At 39.5% G+C, this 18,799-nt stretch overlaps 1 pseudogene; it reads right to left on the bottom strand.

Moving 5' to 3' along the window:
* Positions 1–355: 355 nt before the first annotated feature.
* Positions 356–2,873, bottom strand: LOC148113342 (uncharacterized; annotated as a pseudogene).
* Positions 2,874–18,799: the final 15,926 nt, after the last annotated feature.

The following is an 18,799-nucleotide window of genomic DNA, read 5'->3' as shown; positions in this document are numbered from 1 at the left end:
CTATCCCTTAAATTATATCCAAAACTAAATATAATAAAACACTTGCTTTATATCATTGTCTTAAGATAAACTTTAAAAATACTAATTTCAGTAAACTTTTCAGATTTTTCAGATTTCTTCCTTTCTTTCTATATTTTTTCCAGTCCTTCTTCTTCAATAATACTTTCTTCTTCAGCATTGCTCCTCCCCCTGCTTTTATTTTCAAGAATTTTTGAATTTGGGTTTGAGGTTGATGTATCTTTGGAATTCGTTCTCTTCTTAAAGTTGTTTCCTTTAATCTGGAATCCCCATTTCGACTCTTCCTGCTTATATAATCAGTCACTTCAACCCTTAAATATTGATTCTGTCTGTAAAGTCAAAGATTGTCACGGTAAAATTTATCAGTCTGCAGTAAAGAGTCTACCTGCTGCTTTTCAATTGATTGCATGGAAACCTCTACCAAAACCTCTGTTTCCACTGTGCTAACCTCCATCTTAATCCTGACAGCCTCTTTTCTATCCTCCAATGTCACATTAGCCTGATTAGTTTCTTCCTCTTTTCCAGCCAGCGAATCATTGTTATTCTCCAAATTTTGATTTTGAACAGTCCTTTTAATTGAGTCTAATATAACAGAAGTATAAAAATTTAAAAGTTCTTGTAAAACCTTTACAGTCACAACTTGTAAGTTTGCTGACTCATATAATAATGATCCTCCATCCTTGATGTCAGCCATATTTCAATTTTCACTTTATATTTATTCAGCTATCAGGTCAATAAGTCCAATTATTTTCCACACAATTTAAAAGTGTAAATTAGTAGAGGTCAATACCATAGTCTTTTCCATTCCACTTCCACTTTAAATCTTCTTCTTGATGTGTAATCCAGTAGCTTTAACAATGTTGCAAGCATTAACAAGCACTTTCACATAAGTTTTGTTTTCATGCCCTCAGACGCCATTTTTTCCTCTTTCAAACGGAGTTAAAGTTCAGTACTTGCATTTTTTGTTCTCCTGATTTTGCTCTGCCAGGATCCAAGGTTGAAGTTTCTTATAATCCTTAAAATTGCATTGCTGGTGTGGTCACGATGCCTCGTTCTGCATAAAGCAGACTTGTCCCGGATCCGGAGCACTGAAGGGCTTTCAGGGAGCTCTCACCCTGCAAACCCCAGGCTTAAAAAAAAACCTGGGGGTCTAGGGGAGCTCTACCCAGACCCTTGTGCTCTTCTCTCCCCCTTTTTCCCTGGGGGAGAGTTTCAAGCTACTAGACAGCTGATTTTTGCTGTTCTAGCGGCTTACAGAATCACAGGGCTGGAACTCCTAAAGGAGTATCCATCAGCGTTCGCGGAGCCACCGGAAGTCATTTTTGGATATTTTGAAGTAATCCTTTTTTGTCCTTTTGAGTGTCCAGTACTCCATTCCAATCACCCATTAATATACATGATTTATAATCCCATTGTATTATTTTGGTATGCAATAACTTGTAGAATTTTTCTTGCTGTTGATTGGGAGCATATACTCCAATTAAAAGTGTTTTCTTCCCCTCTATTAAAAGTTCAATTGCAATATATCTTCCTTGAGCATCTGCCTCAATTAATTTGGCTGTTAAATCTGTCCTTAGGTATATAACTATACCATTTTTCTTCTCTGGGGCAGATGCAACAAAGTGTGTTCCCAATCTTGAATTTATCAAGTATTTTTGATCTGTCACTCTAATATGTGTTTCTTGCAGACAATTACATCATTTTTAAACTGAAAGAAATATTTTCTTTCTCTTTTGTGGTGAATTTAAACCATTGACATTCCAAGTCAAAAATTTAGTTGCCATTCTTGGCACCTTGAAGCTTTAAAAGGGCCAGCTGAAGATCCTCCTTCACCTTTCTCTTCGGCCTTGCCCCCCACCCTCCACTGCTTCTGTTTTTGTAGCTTCTTGAGCTTTCATTTGAGTTTGCTGTATCTTTAAATCTTGTTCTTTTCGCTTTGCTGCTGCACAGGTCTGCCTTTGTTCTTGTGGTTCTTTTCTTTTTTCTGCTACTTCCAAAGGTTGATCAGTACCAGAAAGTTGCAATAAATCTTCTTCAATAAGCGAGGTCTCTCCTGCAGCTTGTGGCTGTTTACTTTCCTTCTGTCCCTGTATTGCCAGCTCTTCTTTTCTTCTCCTCATTTCCTGAGATGGTGGGCATCCAGCCTTTAATACATTAGTATAAAAATCTCTTGCCTTCCAAATTGTGTTAAGGTGATACCTTTCTCCCATATAATTCACCACCAGTCCAGCTGGAACATCCCATCTAAACTGAATCTGTCGATTTCTGAGTTCATCCACCAAGAAAGCAAACTCCTTTCTGCTTCTCAACATTTTGGGGGGAATTTCTTTCAGCACTAAAACCTCTTGTCCTGCAATTTGAAGTTTATTTTTATAGAAAGCTTGTAAAATTTCATTTTGGGTCCTCCTCATTGTAAAGTAAATCACAATGTCTCTTGGCAATTGATTCTGTCTGGCAAACCAGGAATTAATACAATATATTTTGTCCATTTGCAATGAGAGATCTGCTTGTTGCTCCCCAGTTATCTTTGCAAAAGCCTCTGCAAAGATCTCTCTCAAGTTCTCTCAATTGTGTTCTCTCAAACCTCTTACTCTCAGGGCAAATTCCATCGCTCTATACTGTAACATCACTACTTCATCATCTGCCCTATCCACCTTAGTCTGAACTTCATCCATTTTATTTTCAAAATTCAAATTGGACTGATTAATTTCTTCTGCTCTTTCATCCAACAATTCAATGTGTTTTGCCAGACCCTGAAATGCCATTACTATATCTTCTCTTATTTCTTTATTCCGAATTTGTATAACTTCTTTAATTTCAGCCATTTCTTCAGACACTCCTTTAATTTTCCCCTCTAAAAAAGAAGTTTGTTGCTTCAAAGCGTCCTGCAGAGATTCCTGTAGAACTTCCAAAGTCAATATTTGTGGGTTTGAAGTAGACAAAGATTGTAATTTTGATGGTTGTGCTGGCGATCCTCCAGCACTTTTAAAGCCAGATTTTATTTGCTTAGAAGCCATTTTTAGCTTTCAATTTATATTTCCTACAGCAACCAAATCAATAAGTCCAAATGTTTTTAAATCTTTTGTAAGTATTATAGTTTATTTAAAGTCCAAACTGTAGTCTTTCCACTTTAAATCTTTCTTTCTTTGGTGTAGAATCCAATAATCTTAAACAGTCTTAGAAGCCTTAGAAGCGCTAACAATGTTAACTATCACTTTCACTATAACTTTCACTTTCATGCCCTGTTACAGTTCAGGCGCCATTTTTGCTTTCATTTTAAAAGTCTTAGAAGGAAGAAGTATAGACACAGAGTTAAAGTTCAGTACTTGCAGTTGCTAGGACTCCTGTTTTTGTTCTGCCTGCTTTAAGCTTATTCTGAATGTTGATTGCAGGGTGGTCGTGGCGTCTTGTTCTGCTTAAAGCAGAAAAGCCTCGGATTCAGAGCTTAGTCGAACTACCAGGGAGCTCTCACCCTCCAAGCCCCAGAATTACTCCTAGGGCTTTTGGGGAGCTCTACCTTAGTCCGGCTGCTCGCCTTCCTCTCTTCTGCCAAGGGGAAGGTTTCCAAGCTGCCAGACAGCTGATTTGCACTGTCTTGGCGGTTTTAACGAAATTGCGAGGCTGACGGTCTGAAAGGAGCGTCTGTCAGTGCCTGCGGTGCCACCGGAAGTCTTTTCCTGGGTAAATTCTTATAAGTCATAGGCACTATTACTAGGAACCCCTACATAGACCATTATGCTGTTGCTGGGATGCTATACTACTGTGGTGTATGCTACCAGAAGGGTCATATTTTCCCTCTGTTCTTCCCAGTAACTTGTTCAATACATTTCAGCTGAGAAGCTCACTTTCTGGCATTGTTATAACTGACAGATCAAACTAAATACAATTTTCTTGAGAAGGTGAGGACAATCTATTCCAAAATTCTGCCAAGAAAACTAAATGGATACTCACAATTGTAACAATGTCAACGAAATGGCAGAAAATCGTGCATGTATGAATAGTAGAATATTCAAAATGTGGCTGGATTAAAGTAAAAAAAAACACTAAACAGCTGCTAAAAAGCTAACAGCTGATGTATTCGGATGCAAAAGGAAAGTTCAATAGTGTAAAATATGTATATCAATGGTGTCTGGATTGCCTGAACCATGAATCCTGGCAAAATTGATATTGACAGATTAGAATGATCAAGAAGTGAGCATTCTGACAAAGATTAATCTTATATGATTGAATAGATCACATCAGGCAAACATTAAATTTTTTAAAAATTAGAAATAATACAAGAAATAGAATAGCCATTATTAGTGAACGGTATTAAAGTCGTATTCAATTCAAAAATGAAATAATTGTCTACCCAATAAATAAGTGGTGGAGTTCCATCAGTACGCTGATGACACCCAGCTGTACATCTCCACCCCAGGCCACCCTAACGATGCCCTTGAAGTGATGTCCCGGTGCCTGGAGGCCGTGCGGGCCTGGATGGGGAGAAACAGGCTCCGACTCAACCCCTCCAAGACCGAGTGGCTGTGGCTTCCAGCGTCCCGATATAGCCAGCTGACGCCATCGCTGGCTATTGGGGGCGAATCACTCGCCCCCACGGAGAGGGCTCGCAACTTGGGCGTCCTCCTGGACGCACGGCTGTCTTTAGAAGATCATCTGACGGCCGTGGCCAGGGGGGCTTTTTATCAGGTTCGCTTGATACGCCAGTTGCGCCCCTTTCTAGATCAGGACTCTCTACGCACAGTCACTCAGGCACTAGTCACTTCCTGCCTGGACTACTGCAACGCTCTCTACATGGGGCTCCCCCTGGGGTGCACCCGGAGGCTCCAGCTGGTCCAGAACGCGGCCGCGCGGGGGATTATGGGGGCGACGAGGCGCTCCCATGTGACACCTCTCCTGCGCGAGCTGCACTGGCTCCCGGTGGTCTTCCGGGTGCGCTTCAAGGTGTTGGTGACCACCTTTAAAGCGCTCCATGGCTTAGAGCCGGGGTACTTACGAGACCGCCTTCTGCCACCAATAGCCTCCCACCAGCCAGTACGCTCGCACAGAGTGGGCCTCCTCAGGGTGCCGTCCGCCAGACAATGTCGGCTGGCGACCCCCAGGGGGAGAGCCTTCTCTGTGACAGCGCCCACCCTCTGGAATAACCTTCCCCCAGAGTTACGTATAATAACAGACCTCCGGATTTTTCGTCAGGCCCTAAAAACCTATTTATTTCAACTAGCTGGGCTGGCTTGAGCTAAATTTTAAATTGATTTTAAATTGGGTTGTTTTAATTTACGGCCAGAATATTTAATTATTTTAATACTGTTTTTTAAATTTCGTATGCTTTGTTTTTACTTAGGCTGTGCACCGCCCTGAGTCCTATTTGGAGAAGGGCGGTATAGAAATTTAAACAAATACATAAAGTGATGAAATCCAATTTTTTTTACTACCGGTTCTGTGGGCATAGTTTGGTGGGCATGGTGTGGTGTGGCTTGGTGGGCGTGGCAGGGGAAGGATACTGCAAAATCTCCATTCCCACCCCACTCCAGGGAAAGGATATTACAAAATCTCCATTCCCACCCTACTTTGGGGCCAACCAGAGCTGGTATTTGCCAGTTCTCCAAACTACTCAGTTCGCTGAACTGCTCAACAATTCTGCTCCCGGTTCTCCAGAACCTGTCAGAACCTGCTGAATTTCACCCCTGCAATAAATATCCCATTCTCTATATATTATACAGCATATAATATAATTATGTTTGTGTCTGTCTGTCTGTCTGTCTGTCTGTCTGTCTGTCTGTCTGTCTGTCTATCTATCTATCTATCTATCTATCTATCTATCTATCTATCTATCTATCTATCTATCATCTCTCTATTCTCATAAAACAAGGTAAAATTTTATTTGGAATAACAGAAAAATGCCATAATGGACAAAGCAAGAGCAGACTGATATATTTTTACCCCAAAAAATTAGATATTTATAACAAATATCTTCAACAAACACACATGTATTTCTACAAATTGATAACAGTGAAATTAAATTGACCATATACCGTGCAAGCAAAGATGGAGCGTTTCTAGTCAGTCAGCAAAAATAAGATTGTGTGCTGACTCCAGTTCATATCACAAAGTCTTTATTGTAAAATTACAACATAAACCAAAGAAAACAATATAATTAGAGCCCCAAAAATGACCTCAACAGTATTTTATCTGATTACGTGGTGAAGATAAAACATAATTTTAATGCATGATATTTGATAGAAGATCTGACAAACTCTAGACTGAATGATTTGACATTATTAGAAATATTCTGATATGCAAAAAAAAAAAGAGAGAGAGAGAGAGAGAGAGAAAAGGCAGCCTGGTACACTGCAAATAACTAAAGAAAGAGAGAAAGCAAAGGGCAACAGAGACAGATATAAATAATATGATAAAAATAAGCTATATAAAAATGAGGATAACTATTATATGGGAATGTCAAGGAAACACATCTATTTTTTCTTCACACACTAAGGCTTTGACTAGGACAAAGCATAACATATTATGACTAACTATATGGGACTACACAGGACCACCTCATCTGCTTATAGAAGAATTTGCATGACAGCCAGGGAGCAATGGTTAGAATGGAATATAGAGAAACCAAATGATTTAAAACATGGAGTGTGATAAAAATGTATACCCTAGCTTTATTTAACTTGTGTGCAGAATATATAAGAAATACTGGACTATAAAAATGTAATTGGACTATAAAAAAGTAATTGGAATTAAATTAATGGTGGAAACGTCAGATATTCTCTTAATGCGATTTCCATGGCTAGACTTGAAGAAAACTGTTATTCACAAATGAAGGTGAATATACATGTCCCAGGACAAAGTTGCAGGATCCAATCTTGGTCAGTCACTGGGACCAGAGGTTTACTCTTCCGAGCTTTCAGAATCATGCTGGAGCCTATCTTGAGGGAAATTTTCTCTAGCAGACAGGGGTGAAATGCTCCCGGTTCGGACTGGATCGCCCGATACGGTAGCGATGGTGGCGGGTGGTTCGGAGAACTGGTAGCAAAAATACCAGCACCCCCCCCCAGGCCCAGCTGAGCCACGCGATCATCAGACGCTTTTTTTTAAAGCATTTTTTCTACAATCTCTTTGGCCAAAAAAATGCTTTTAAAAGTAAAAAAAAAGCTTCTGGTGATCATGCAGCTCAGCTGGGATCGTCAGAGCCTTTTAAAAGCATTTTTTACATTCTTCAGCTGAAGAGGTTGTAGAAAAAATGCTTTTAAAAGTTAAAAAAAATTGGCCATGCCCACTCAGTCACATTACCCTCCCCCACCAAGCCACACCCACAAAACCAGTAGTAACAAATTTTACATTTCACCACTACTAGCAGAGTGTGTGCTTTGGGCTATTCTGTGTTAAGTCACTCCTGTTGACTGGTGAGGAGCCTGTTTCCTGTTTCTCAAGTCCCTTGTTGGTCAACAGGGTGCTGATTTACCTCAAGCTTATCAACAATTTATGAAGCAAGGGCATGGCAGCACAAGGAAACAATCATTAATGACTTAATAGCCAGCCATCAACACCCCAATCAACAACTAAAAAGCCACATACAACAGGCACCAAACAAATACCACTAGTATAAAGCACACATTCTGCTACAGAGAAGTTTTCTGCAGATGGGCCACATGGGCCATGAGTCTGAAAGCTCGGAAGACTAAACCTCTGGTCCCAATGACTGATTCAGACTGGATCCTACAAAAATATTATTTTTAGCTGGCCACACAGTCAGCCAAATGTTTATACCAGTGGTGAAATGTAAAATTTGTTACTACCGGTTCTGTGGGCATGGCTTGGTGTGTATGGGGGTAATATGACTGAGTGGGCATGGCCAATTTTTTTTTTAACTTTTAAAACCATTTTTTCTACAACCTCTTCGGCTGAAGAGGTTTTTAAAAAATGCTTTTAAAAGCCTCTGACGATCCCAGCTGACTTACCTGATTGGCAGAGGCTTTTCTTTTTTTTTTTTAAAAGCCTCTGACGATCCCAGCTGACTTGCTTGATCGGCAGAAGCTTTTTATTTTATTTTTAAAAGCACTTTTTCGGCTGAAGAGGTTGTAGAAAAAATACTTTTAAAAATAAAAGAAAAAGCCTCTGATGATTGCGCGGCTCAGCTGGGCATGGGGGTGGGGAGGGATTTTTGCTACTGGTTCTCCGAACCACCCGCCTCCATCGTTACTGGATTGGGCGATCTGGTCCGAACCGGGAGCATTTCACCCCTGGTTTAGACTAGATTTGGCATTCTTATCCACCTATTGAATCCTTCCCAAGCTCCTGGAATAGGCAAATATTTTTATTTGATGATATTAAAGGTACCGTCATAAGATATAAGCTGTTCCAAATAAAGCTTCCTTTTCCAATTGTTTTATACTGTCAACATTCTCACTTCTATCTATTTTAAGTCGTTATATCTGTAAGCCTATAGTAGTCTAAGGTAGAACTGCACGACATATAGTCTATAGGCTACATGCAGTCCACTGAGCAGAACATCATGACTGACACCATCCCAAAGAGACCACTTGAGCACTTCCAATGCTTCCACTCCTAATCACTACAGCCATCACAACCATTCAGTTAGACACTGAACAGCATGCCAGGTATTGTGGCCCTCAATTATTTTTAACAATTTATTAATTTTCCCTCTCTACTATCTATCTAATGTTGCCTATCTTTGACTATTTCCTCATCTCCCAAAACTCTAATCTCACCAGAGGCTACTGATTTATAGTTTCCTCATGAGCATCAACTGCCTGGAGCACTTGTGAGACATTTCAAGTCTGTTCTCTGGGAGGAATAGTCAATCAGTCTATTCACCAGCTCTTCATTCTGCTGATGGCAACCGTTCCATTTTGGTGGAGTTGTTTTCAGTCCACCATTCCAAACCCAGTCTGTGAAATTTTGGTAAATCTAACTCCTTAGCGACTTCCTCTCATACCCTCTCTTTCAATCCAAGTTGTTGTTGTGTTTTACAAACACCATGTCACAACAGGCAACTAGAATTATAATTTCTTCTCTCCCATAGCTGAAGGTAATGAAATATTTCATGAAAGAACAAGTATTCCTTATTTTTTTAAAGTGCAATTTATTTTAAAGTATCTTATGTAGTTTTCCTGCAACTTTGTACCACAATTTTAATTACAAAATAACTAGCTGATGTAGTTCGTCCATGATAATGAATAACATGCCTTGACATTTTCACTTAAATTCAATCAGTTTCAGATTTTGAATGTACAATAGGCAACATCAAGCAACTTCTAGGATGGGAAACTAATTAAGCATCAGCTCTGAACAGGATTATTTTCCTATGCATGCTTAAAATTCATTTTCATCTACTATATATGTGTTAAAATATATCAGATATATGTCTGGATCATTCCAATACCTAATTTTGTTAAACTTATACCTTCTTTGCTGAACAAACATGGTATGTTTCAGTTTCATTCCTTTATTTTCCTCTCATAGACTTTAGCTACCCTTTGAGAGCAAATCTGGGGATCAGCGATGTCTATTTGACATACTGTGTACAGTATATACATACATTTTTCTTCCTATAAAACCATTATGGTGAATCTATGGTACACGTGCCAGAGATGGCACACAGTGTCCTCTCTGATGGCATGTGAACTGTTGCTCCAATTCAGCTCTGCTGTGCAGATGCGTGTGCCTCCCACTGGCCAGCTGGTCTTCGGGTCTCTGCTGCGCATGTGTGGGGGGCAGGGCGCATGCACGGGGCCCGTGCATGCATTGCATTTTGGTGGTTCAGGCACGCGCTTTGGGTACTCAGTCCAAGGTTATCCATCTCTGCTATAGAAGAACATTATTTTCCAAATTAGCAACCTCTTTCACCCAGACATATGTAAACATATGGGTAAGAAACATACAAAGGTGTTTGCATATTCTAATTTTTAATTATACATGCAAAAATATTAAAATTAATATAAAATCTTAAAGGCCTAAAATCAGTTTTATTTAAAATACAACGTTAGCATTTAAGCCATTACGGATACTGTCGTAGGCAAATTTACATGAAATTCAGTCCTGGTAAATATACTGACAATTCATCTTGTTGTTGTTTGTCCCGTTCCATCAGTTTAAAATGGCTAGGAAAAGGGTGACCTATAGTCTGTTTCTCTGTGAGAGAGCCAGCATAGTTGAAAGAAACACTGGTTCATCCTCTTCTTTGAGTGCATTTCATGGAGCTATTTCTGGACAGGTTTGTAGAGAGCATCCAGACCTGTCAGGATTCAGACTGAAACATAGAACTGAAAACAAACTGATAGTACATATTGATGATATATAGTAGGATGTGATGATGGTGTGACCATTTTCATGGTTGTAGACATCTCAACAGACTTCTGAACTGTTGACAGTATAATTTCCTTCGGGACTATGTCTGAAGATCGGGAGTGGAAGTACCACTTTTGAGTTAAGGGAGGTGGTAGACTGAAGTCAGGATTCTGACCTATGTATATTTCACTCTGGCTGGCCCCAAACTGGGTCCTCTCCTCAATATCCAAATATATTTATATGAAGCTTCTGGGAAAGGTTATCTGTGATGAAGTAACTACAATACAAAAGCTACAAAAGAATGTATCTTTTCTTTTTATGTCCACTGAGAGCATATGCACCAAATACAAATTCCTTGTGTGTCCAATCACACTTGGCCAATAAAGAATTCTATCTATTCTATATATGGGACAAGGGCAGGCCTGAGGATTTTGTGCAATTCCTGCATGATAAAGTCATTCAGATTCGGGAAGGCCTAGACATCAGATCCAGATGGGGTGACAGAGGTGGGTCTTGTGAATGTTATCTGGGAGGGGTTTGACCCTGTGACTCCCGAGGACATGGACAGGATTCTGGGTAGGCTTAGTGCTGCCACATGTTTATTGGACCTGTGTCCCTCCTGGTTGGTGCTGGCCTCCCGGGCGGTTACACGAGGCTGGCTCCAGGGGATTATTAATGCTTCTTTGAGTGAGGGTTTCTTCCCTACCTCTCTGAAAGAGGCGGTGGTGAAGCCCCTCCTCAAGAAGCCCTCCCTGGACCCGGCTGTACTAGCAAACTATCATCCAATCTCCAACCTTCGCTTTGTTGCGAAGGTTGTTGAAGTGTGGTGGTGTGACAACTTCCCCAGTACCTGGATGAAGCTGTCTATCTGGATCCATTCCAGTCGGGCTTCAGGCCAGGGTACAGCACAGAAACGGCATTGGTCGCATTGGTTGATAATCTCTGGAGGGCTCGGGACAGGGGCTGTTCCTCTGTCCTGGTCCTATTAGACCTCTCAGTGGCTTTTGATACCATCGACCATGGTATCATGCTGTGACAATTGGAGAGGTTGGGAGTGGGGGGCACCATTTTGCGGTGGTTCTCCTCCTTCCTCTCCGACCATACTCAGTTTGTGAGGCAGGGGAACAGAGGTCGACCTCGAGGCGCCTTGTTTGTGGGGTGCTGCAAGGGTCAGTCCTCTCGCCCCTTCTGTTCAACATTTATGTGAAGCCGCTGGTGAGATCATCTGTGGTTTTGTGGGCCAAATTTTTTTATATTTGATTTTAATGGTTTTTAAATTTTGTAAATTTTATGTGTTTTAATATGGCTGTAAACCACCCTGAGTCCTTCGGGAGAAGGGCGGTATAGAAGTCTAATAAAAGTAAAGTAAAATGTGGTAGGCATGGTGTCTAGACACTATTACAGTTTGAATGGAGAAACACAGATTCAGAGCACAAGCAAATTGGGAAGCAAATAAGAAGCCTGCTAATTCTAGGATAATAACACATTTAGTACATAATAGATTATGCTTCACTGTAGAAGGCAGGCTTACATCTTCCTAGATTCACAGCTTCTGCTGGAAGAACACATGAAGACAATAGCCAATATCCCTAGTGTACCAATTGCAGCCTTACCTAGAACAGGAAGCAATGAAGATAGTCACTCATGCTTTATCTATCATTTGGATTACTTTTACTTTTCTTTATATTGGACTGCAGTTGAAGCCCACTCAGAATCTATAACTGGTAAAAAATGAAGGATCCCATATGCTTCCTGGATGCTGACAATGTTGCCTGACATACTATATAGTATTATTATCGTGGAAACAAAGTCAGTTACTGATATATTTTTAAATGCAGTTCAAGGTTATATTGATCACCTATAAAGATCTACATGACACAGGGCCTACCTTTCCCAGATAGATTCTACCTGCCCTGTCTGGATTGAACATAGAATGCCACTCTCCATCTATCAAGAGGTAAAATGGGAAGGGATATATAGGATTGATGAACTAATCATCATGAGCATAAAACCTTATAGATTATTCTTACACTCATGATAAACCTCTTATATTTTCCTGTGAATATTTTCTATTCCATTTTTCTAGATAAATAAATATTGATATGAGAGTAATTTTTGAGGTACTTGCAATATATTCTGTTCAATTATGGCCGCATGCAAATACTCCATTGATGGACAAAAATATATATTAGAAGGAAATGGGTGGGAACAGAATGTGAATATGAATATGAACTAACAAGTACCGGAAAGAAAAGGCAAAATTCAGCATTATTCAATAACAGTGTTCAGAATATATTGTTCAGAATAAACAGGAAGAAATCATAAATTTCTTCATCCACTATTAATTCAAACTTTTGAATCCATATGTGAGTAATATTGGTAGCCCTCATTTAGCAACTGCCTGGTTTAGCCATAGTTAGGTAATGAAAAAAATAACTTAATGATCAATCCACTTTATGACCAGTCCTCACATTTATTCACAGGTCTGTAAAGCAAAAGAAAGCTGAAGTTAGATCATAAGTACAATTGTGATTTCAAAAAGTGAATGCTTCACTTAACAAGCGAGTTGCTGGTCCAGTTGTGGTCATTAAATAAGGATTACTGTAGCCCTAATAATGTTTCAACATACCAAATAACTTTCTTGATGAAAGAACAGACAGTAGAATCCTCTCCCAGGCTGCTTTTGTGTTTGCAAAGTGTTTTATGGATAGAAATTGTCATGTTCTCTCAGAATTTGTCCATGTTTTCTGGTCAACAGTTAGCATGATAACAAGACTAGTACTTTGCAGCATTAAATGAGATTCCCTTAACTTTATGAAATTAATGAAATAGATAGAATTCTCTCTAGTGTGAGCTCTGTTACTAACAGATTGGATCTGTATCTGTCCTGGCTAAATCAAAAGTGAGAGTATCTGAATTAAACACGCGACAAATAATTCTTTGAATGAAAGCAAATTACCACAAGCCTTAAAGAAGTTGAAGTCAGTTGTCGCTTGAAGAAGCTATTTCTCTGTTCAGATACACTGAAAAAAATATTGTGCTATTTCCAATCTTCCTTTCTGGGATAAGGATTTTTTAATGATTGTATCACTTTTTTGTTTGTATGTATACTGTCTATGCACCAGAGACAAATTCCTTGAGTATTCAACCACACTCAGCCAATAAAGAATATTCTATTTTATTCTATTCCGTTGTGTTCTGTTGTGTTTCATCCCATCCCATCCCGTCCCGTCCCGTCCCGTCCCGTCCCGTCCCGTCCCATCCCCTCCCATCCCATCCCATCCCATCCCCTCCCATCCCATCCCATCCCATCCCATCCCACCCCACCCCACATTACTCTACCTACCCTACCCTACCCTACCCTACCCTACCTACCCTATCCTATTCTATTTATTCTATGGATATCAAGAAAATGTTGATGCTACATAGATTCCTAGATGATGCAGATACTTCTAATCATTTGGACTCAGCAATTAGATTCATGTATGGTGTTTCAGTCCTATATCTTCACTGATGGTTCTGGTCAATAGCAATGGGAGAAGAATAGTGAGTTTATGGTTACTGCAATATAGGAAGCCATAAGCCACAGCCTTTTCCTTGTGAGACTATTGGACTAGTAATCCATCAATTTGGTGAGTTTCAAATGTGGTCATCAATATGATGACATCTAACTATATACTACTGTCTGGATGAAGCCAGATGTACTCTGAATATTCTAACCTAATGTCAAGTACTGTTATGATCTGGATGCTTAGGGGAAAAAAATCTCAGCTTAATCCAGCAAGATAAAACTATTGCTTGTCAAGAGATATCCTGGCATAGATAGGATCCCAATAATAGTGCTACATGTAGCTCTATAATTTGGGATATCTGTAGTTAGGCTGCTATTCCAATGTTCTATCAAGACTATGAAGCTCTGGCAACAGTAACTCATGTCAGATCATATATGGATTGGTGTAATATATTCTATATCACTCTACCTTTGAAATCATCCCAGAAACTAAAATTAGTTCAGCAACCAGCATGTTATCCAGCAAAAATCACTACAGCCTATTTGGAAGTTGCTGCATTGATTAACAATATATTTTCAAGGGCAATTTAAAATACTAGTTTTCAGGTATATTTCAGAAATCATTTCCTCCAAGTGAAATCTGCCAGCACATGCATGCATGAGTAAGATCAATGGGACATGGACTTTAACACCTTAATGACCCCATGCAACAGTGATTTAGGAATATGATGAGCATCTGTCCTTTTGGTTTTCACAAGACATTTAAATCTGTTATTGAATTGAGTGCTAAGTAAATTATTTTTGCTTTTAATTTTTATAGACTGCCTGAGATCATTAATTTGGGAAGTATTTAAACAAATGTTATTTATTTGTTTGTTTGGATGGATGTCTATACCTCCCAGCTGCCAAGACTCAGAGTAGTTCAGAATAAGTGTTCACATCAAATGGGCACATTAATGAAAATGCACTATTTAAAAATAATGCTTAGAAGTGTGTATAAGGAAACATATTGCATGTATACATTTTAATAATGAAGTTTTCTTTCTTTTTAAATCTCAAATTAAATGTAGGAAATGTAAGACTGGAGAAAAACTGAATAAAACCAAAAGCAATGTAATAAAACACTATTCTACCTATCTTTAATAGAGATGGTTTTTCTTAAATTTATGGAAGTGTAGTCTAGGACACTGTTTTCTTTGTAATCTTTGATGTTCTTCAGGATATTGTCTTAAATTAAGTTTTTTTTCCTATTGAGTAATTAGAAGCAATATATATATATATATATATATATATATATATATATATGTTTTCTCAGGTTTTCGCGGGTGTTTGTATGTAGGTCTTTGGTTATTCGGGTCTTCTCCCTCGGATCACCCCTCTCACCTGTCATTGCCAACCTCTATATGGAATACTTTGAAACCCAAGCTCTAGAAAAATCCGATCACAAACCCAAACTCTGGCTCAGATATGTGGACGACACCTTCATAATCTGGCCACATGGGAAAGAAAAACTGGACAACTTCCTCACACACCTCAACAGCTTACACCCCAAAATAAAGTTCACCATGGAAACAGAAGTGAACAACCAACTTCCCTTCCTGGATGTCTTAGTCTACAGAAAATCCAATGGCTCCCTAGGACACACTATACACCAGAAGAAAACACACACAAACCGCTATCTGCACGCACTCTCACACCACCACCCTGCCCAGATCAACTCTGTAGCCAAGACACTCATTTCCAGAACAAAACGCTTAGCTGACGAACAACACCTAAAAACCGAACTACACACCCTCACTAACGTACTCACATCCAATGGATTCCAAAGAAATAAGATCACCAACCTAATCCAAAAAGAAACCCCCACTAAAATCCAAGACAGAGAACAAGAAAACGGCAAGGCCCTCCTCCCATACATAAAAGGCACCACAGACAGAATAAGCAAAATCCTCCACAAACATAACATCAAGACAGCATTCTGCACAAACCGAAAAATATCCACCATCCTAAGGAACCCCAAAGACAAAATTGAGTTAGAAAATCAAGGAGTATATGAAATCCCATGCACCGCCTGCCCCACCACATACATCGGACAAACCAACAGACGAATAAGCGCACGCATAGAAGAACACAAGAACTCAGTCAGAAAAGAGGAACCAACTTCTTCCCTGGTCCAACACCTTAAAGCCACAGGACATGATATTGACTTTAAAAAGACCAGAACTATCGCCAAAACTGAACACTTTAACAACAGAATAATCAGAGAAGCCATCGAGATAGAAAAACGCCCACACAGCATGAACAAACGAGACGATACCTCCCGCCTACCAGCCATTTGGAAACCCGCCCTTATTGACAAACGAGTCCCTAACATGACGAATGACACCAGACCCACACTCACGAGTGCCACACCTGATGTCACCATCACACATCCACGCAGAAAGCAGACTCAAACCCACACTGATAATGAGCCACGACCAAGGACCAGAAGCCAGACCGCAGCTGCATCATTAGCCACTTTAAACCCCTCCAATCCATACATGAAGCAGACTGACACCCACCATGAAGAGCTCGCACGGCCACAAACACGAAGCCAAACAACAACAACGCAGCTCACCAGCTCAAATCCCCCTGCAACTCAGACTAAGCTGAGCACAACCAAGCCCCCACCCAAACAGAACACACCCCCAGCCAATCAGAGCACAGCCAAGACCCTAACCAATCAGAACACACCTCCACCCAATCAGAACACAGCCAAGTTCCCACCCAATCAGCTCACACCCCCACTAGCATTTAAAGGAAGAGACAGCTGCGATCTCACATTGCTCCTGGAAGCACGAAGCCGAGAACACCAGCCTGAAGATGACGAATGAGACTTTGTCGAAACGTCGCCAAGACACTTCCAATTTTACGTGGGAGAAGACCCATTATATATATATAATGGATGGATGGATGGATGGATGGATTCAAAATGCAGTGGTCTTGTCACCTTTAAAGCCTTATATGGCTTGGAACCAGGTTATCTGAAGGACTGTCTCTTTCCAGTTACATTCACTAAGAGCAAGGAGACATGGAATGTTCCAGAGCCTGTCTCTTAAGCAGGTATATCTCAGGGGATCCAGAAGAATGGCCTTCTCTTTGATGAATCCCTGTCCTTGGATAGCCTGACTAGGTGCCTCAGTGGCTAAGACACTGAGCTTGTTGATCAGAAAGGTCGGCAGTTCAGCGGTTCGTATCCCTAGTACAGGTCTCCTGCATGAACAGGGGATTGGACTAGATGACCTACAAAGTCCATTCCAACTCTGTTACTGTTACTGTTACTGGATCATCATCTCCACAGAGATTAGACTGGTTCCCACTTTGACACTCTTTCACAAGGCCCTGACAATTTGGTTCTGCCAATGGAGGGAAACCCAAAACCCCAAATGGCTCATTTGATTCCTTGTTTTGTCTCCAGAGCAGGTGACTATTATTGTTTTTATTCTTTTCATTGTTCATAATGCCCCCCAGAGTCACCAAGAGTGAATGGGCAGCCATATAAATCCTCTAAATAAAAAGAAAAGAGATAGATAGATAGATAGATAGATAGATAGATAGATAGATAGATAGATAGATAGATAGATAGATAAAGACAGACAGATAGACAGACAGACAGACAGACACATATTTACTTTGGTACACACACAGAGGCCCATTTGTTAATGATAATGTAGGTAATGGGGGCAAAGAATTACAAATATCCAAACTTCTTCCTATTTATTGATAATATGTAATTCTGGGATGCCCAATGAGAGTAAATGCTTTCTGTTATCTGTTCTTTGATGCTTAAATATACATACATACTTTGCTTATATATTTCAGTAGTGTTTTCTCCATCATCAATAAATAATAAGAAATCTATTTAAAATTCAAACGACACTGATATATAAAAAAAGTAATAACTTTGAATAAATACATAAACTTTGAAAAGTTGTTAAGACAAATTTAATACAGAGCTTCAATTGGAAAACAAGATATTTATAGGACAGTCTTAAGGACATCATTCAGAATTAAATCTACTGAGGTAAATGAAGCTTATTCTCAGAAAAGTGTACATAGATTTTTTTAGAGTTCATTTTCAAAGCTGCACTCTGAATCCAATCAAAGTCATTTTGTGGCAAACTGCAGTTCACTTCTCTGTGAACTTGCCTTATTAGAATGGTAGATTCAAGAAGTTCATTAATTTTTCCTATTACATAAAATACTTGTATCATAATAATTCATTGTAGAGACAGACAGATCAAGCATGATTTGATATTTGCTTTAGCATTACTCCACCTACTGGATCTGTTCAATGCCATATTCTTACTTTAGATTGATAATACTAATCAGTATTTAAAACAGCTGTAGATTCTAAAATTATTACAGAATAATATAGGTATCCTTTGCGGTAGGTAACTAACATTGTGTGTGTGGGATACATGGGAAGTGTCCTTGTGTGTGTGCAATTGCAAAGAGGAATTAGGGGGAAAAGGAATAAATAGGTTTAGCATGTCATTTGTAACTCTCAAATGGCACACTACAAATTCTGCAGCAAAATAGTCAAATTCTGGCAATGTAATTTTCAGTAAAAAATAGTAAAAGAACTGAGGAAACAGTAATACAAGGCTTCTGTAAGCTTTCTCACCACCCATTAATTCCTCAATGTTCTTCTCTTTCCCAATACATCAAGAAATGTCTCCATTTTTCAGATTCCTCCAAGGAGAAAGAATTGCCTAATGCCTAATGTTGTCATAGAAAAACTCAGTAGTTGTTCTTCTCTCCAAGTTCTCTCCAAGAATTCTGAACTCATACAAATGCCATGGATATTGAAGATCTTAAAGAAAAAAAAAAGCCAGTTGCAAAAGCAAGCTTTTAGCTATATAATTCTTGTTCTTTTCTATTAGCATTTAGTATCTTTCTCATTACCTCACAACT

The sequence above is a fragment of the Pantherophis guttatus genome, chromosome 5, assembly GCF_059756535.1.
Source record: "Pantherophis guttatus breed Tessera chromosome 5, ASM5975653v1, whole genome shotgun sequence".
NCBI classification, from domain to species: Eukaryota; Metazoa; Chordata; class Lepidosauria; order Squamata; family Colubridae; genus Pantherophis; species Pantherophis guttatus.
Note: the sequence above shows the minus strand (reverse complement) of the source record. Positions and strands in the feature narration are given on the sequence as shown.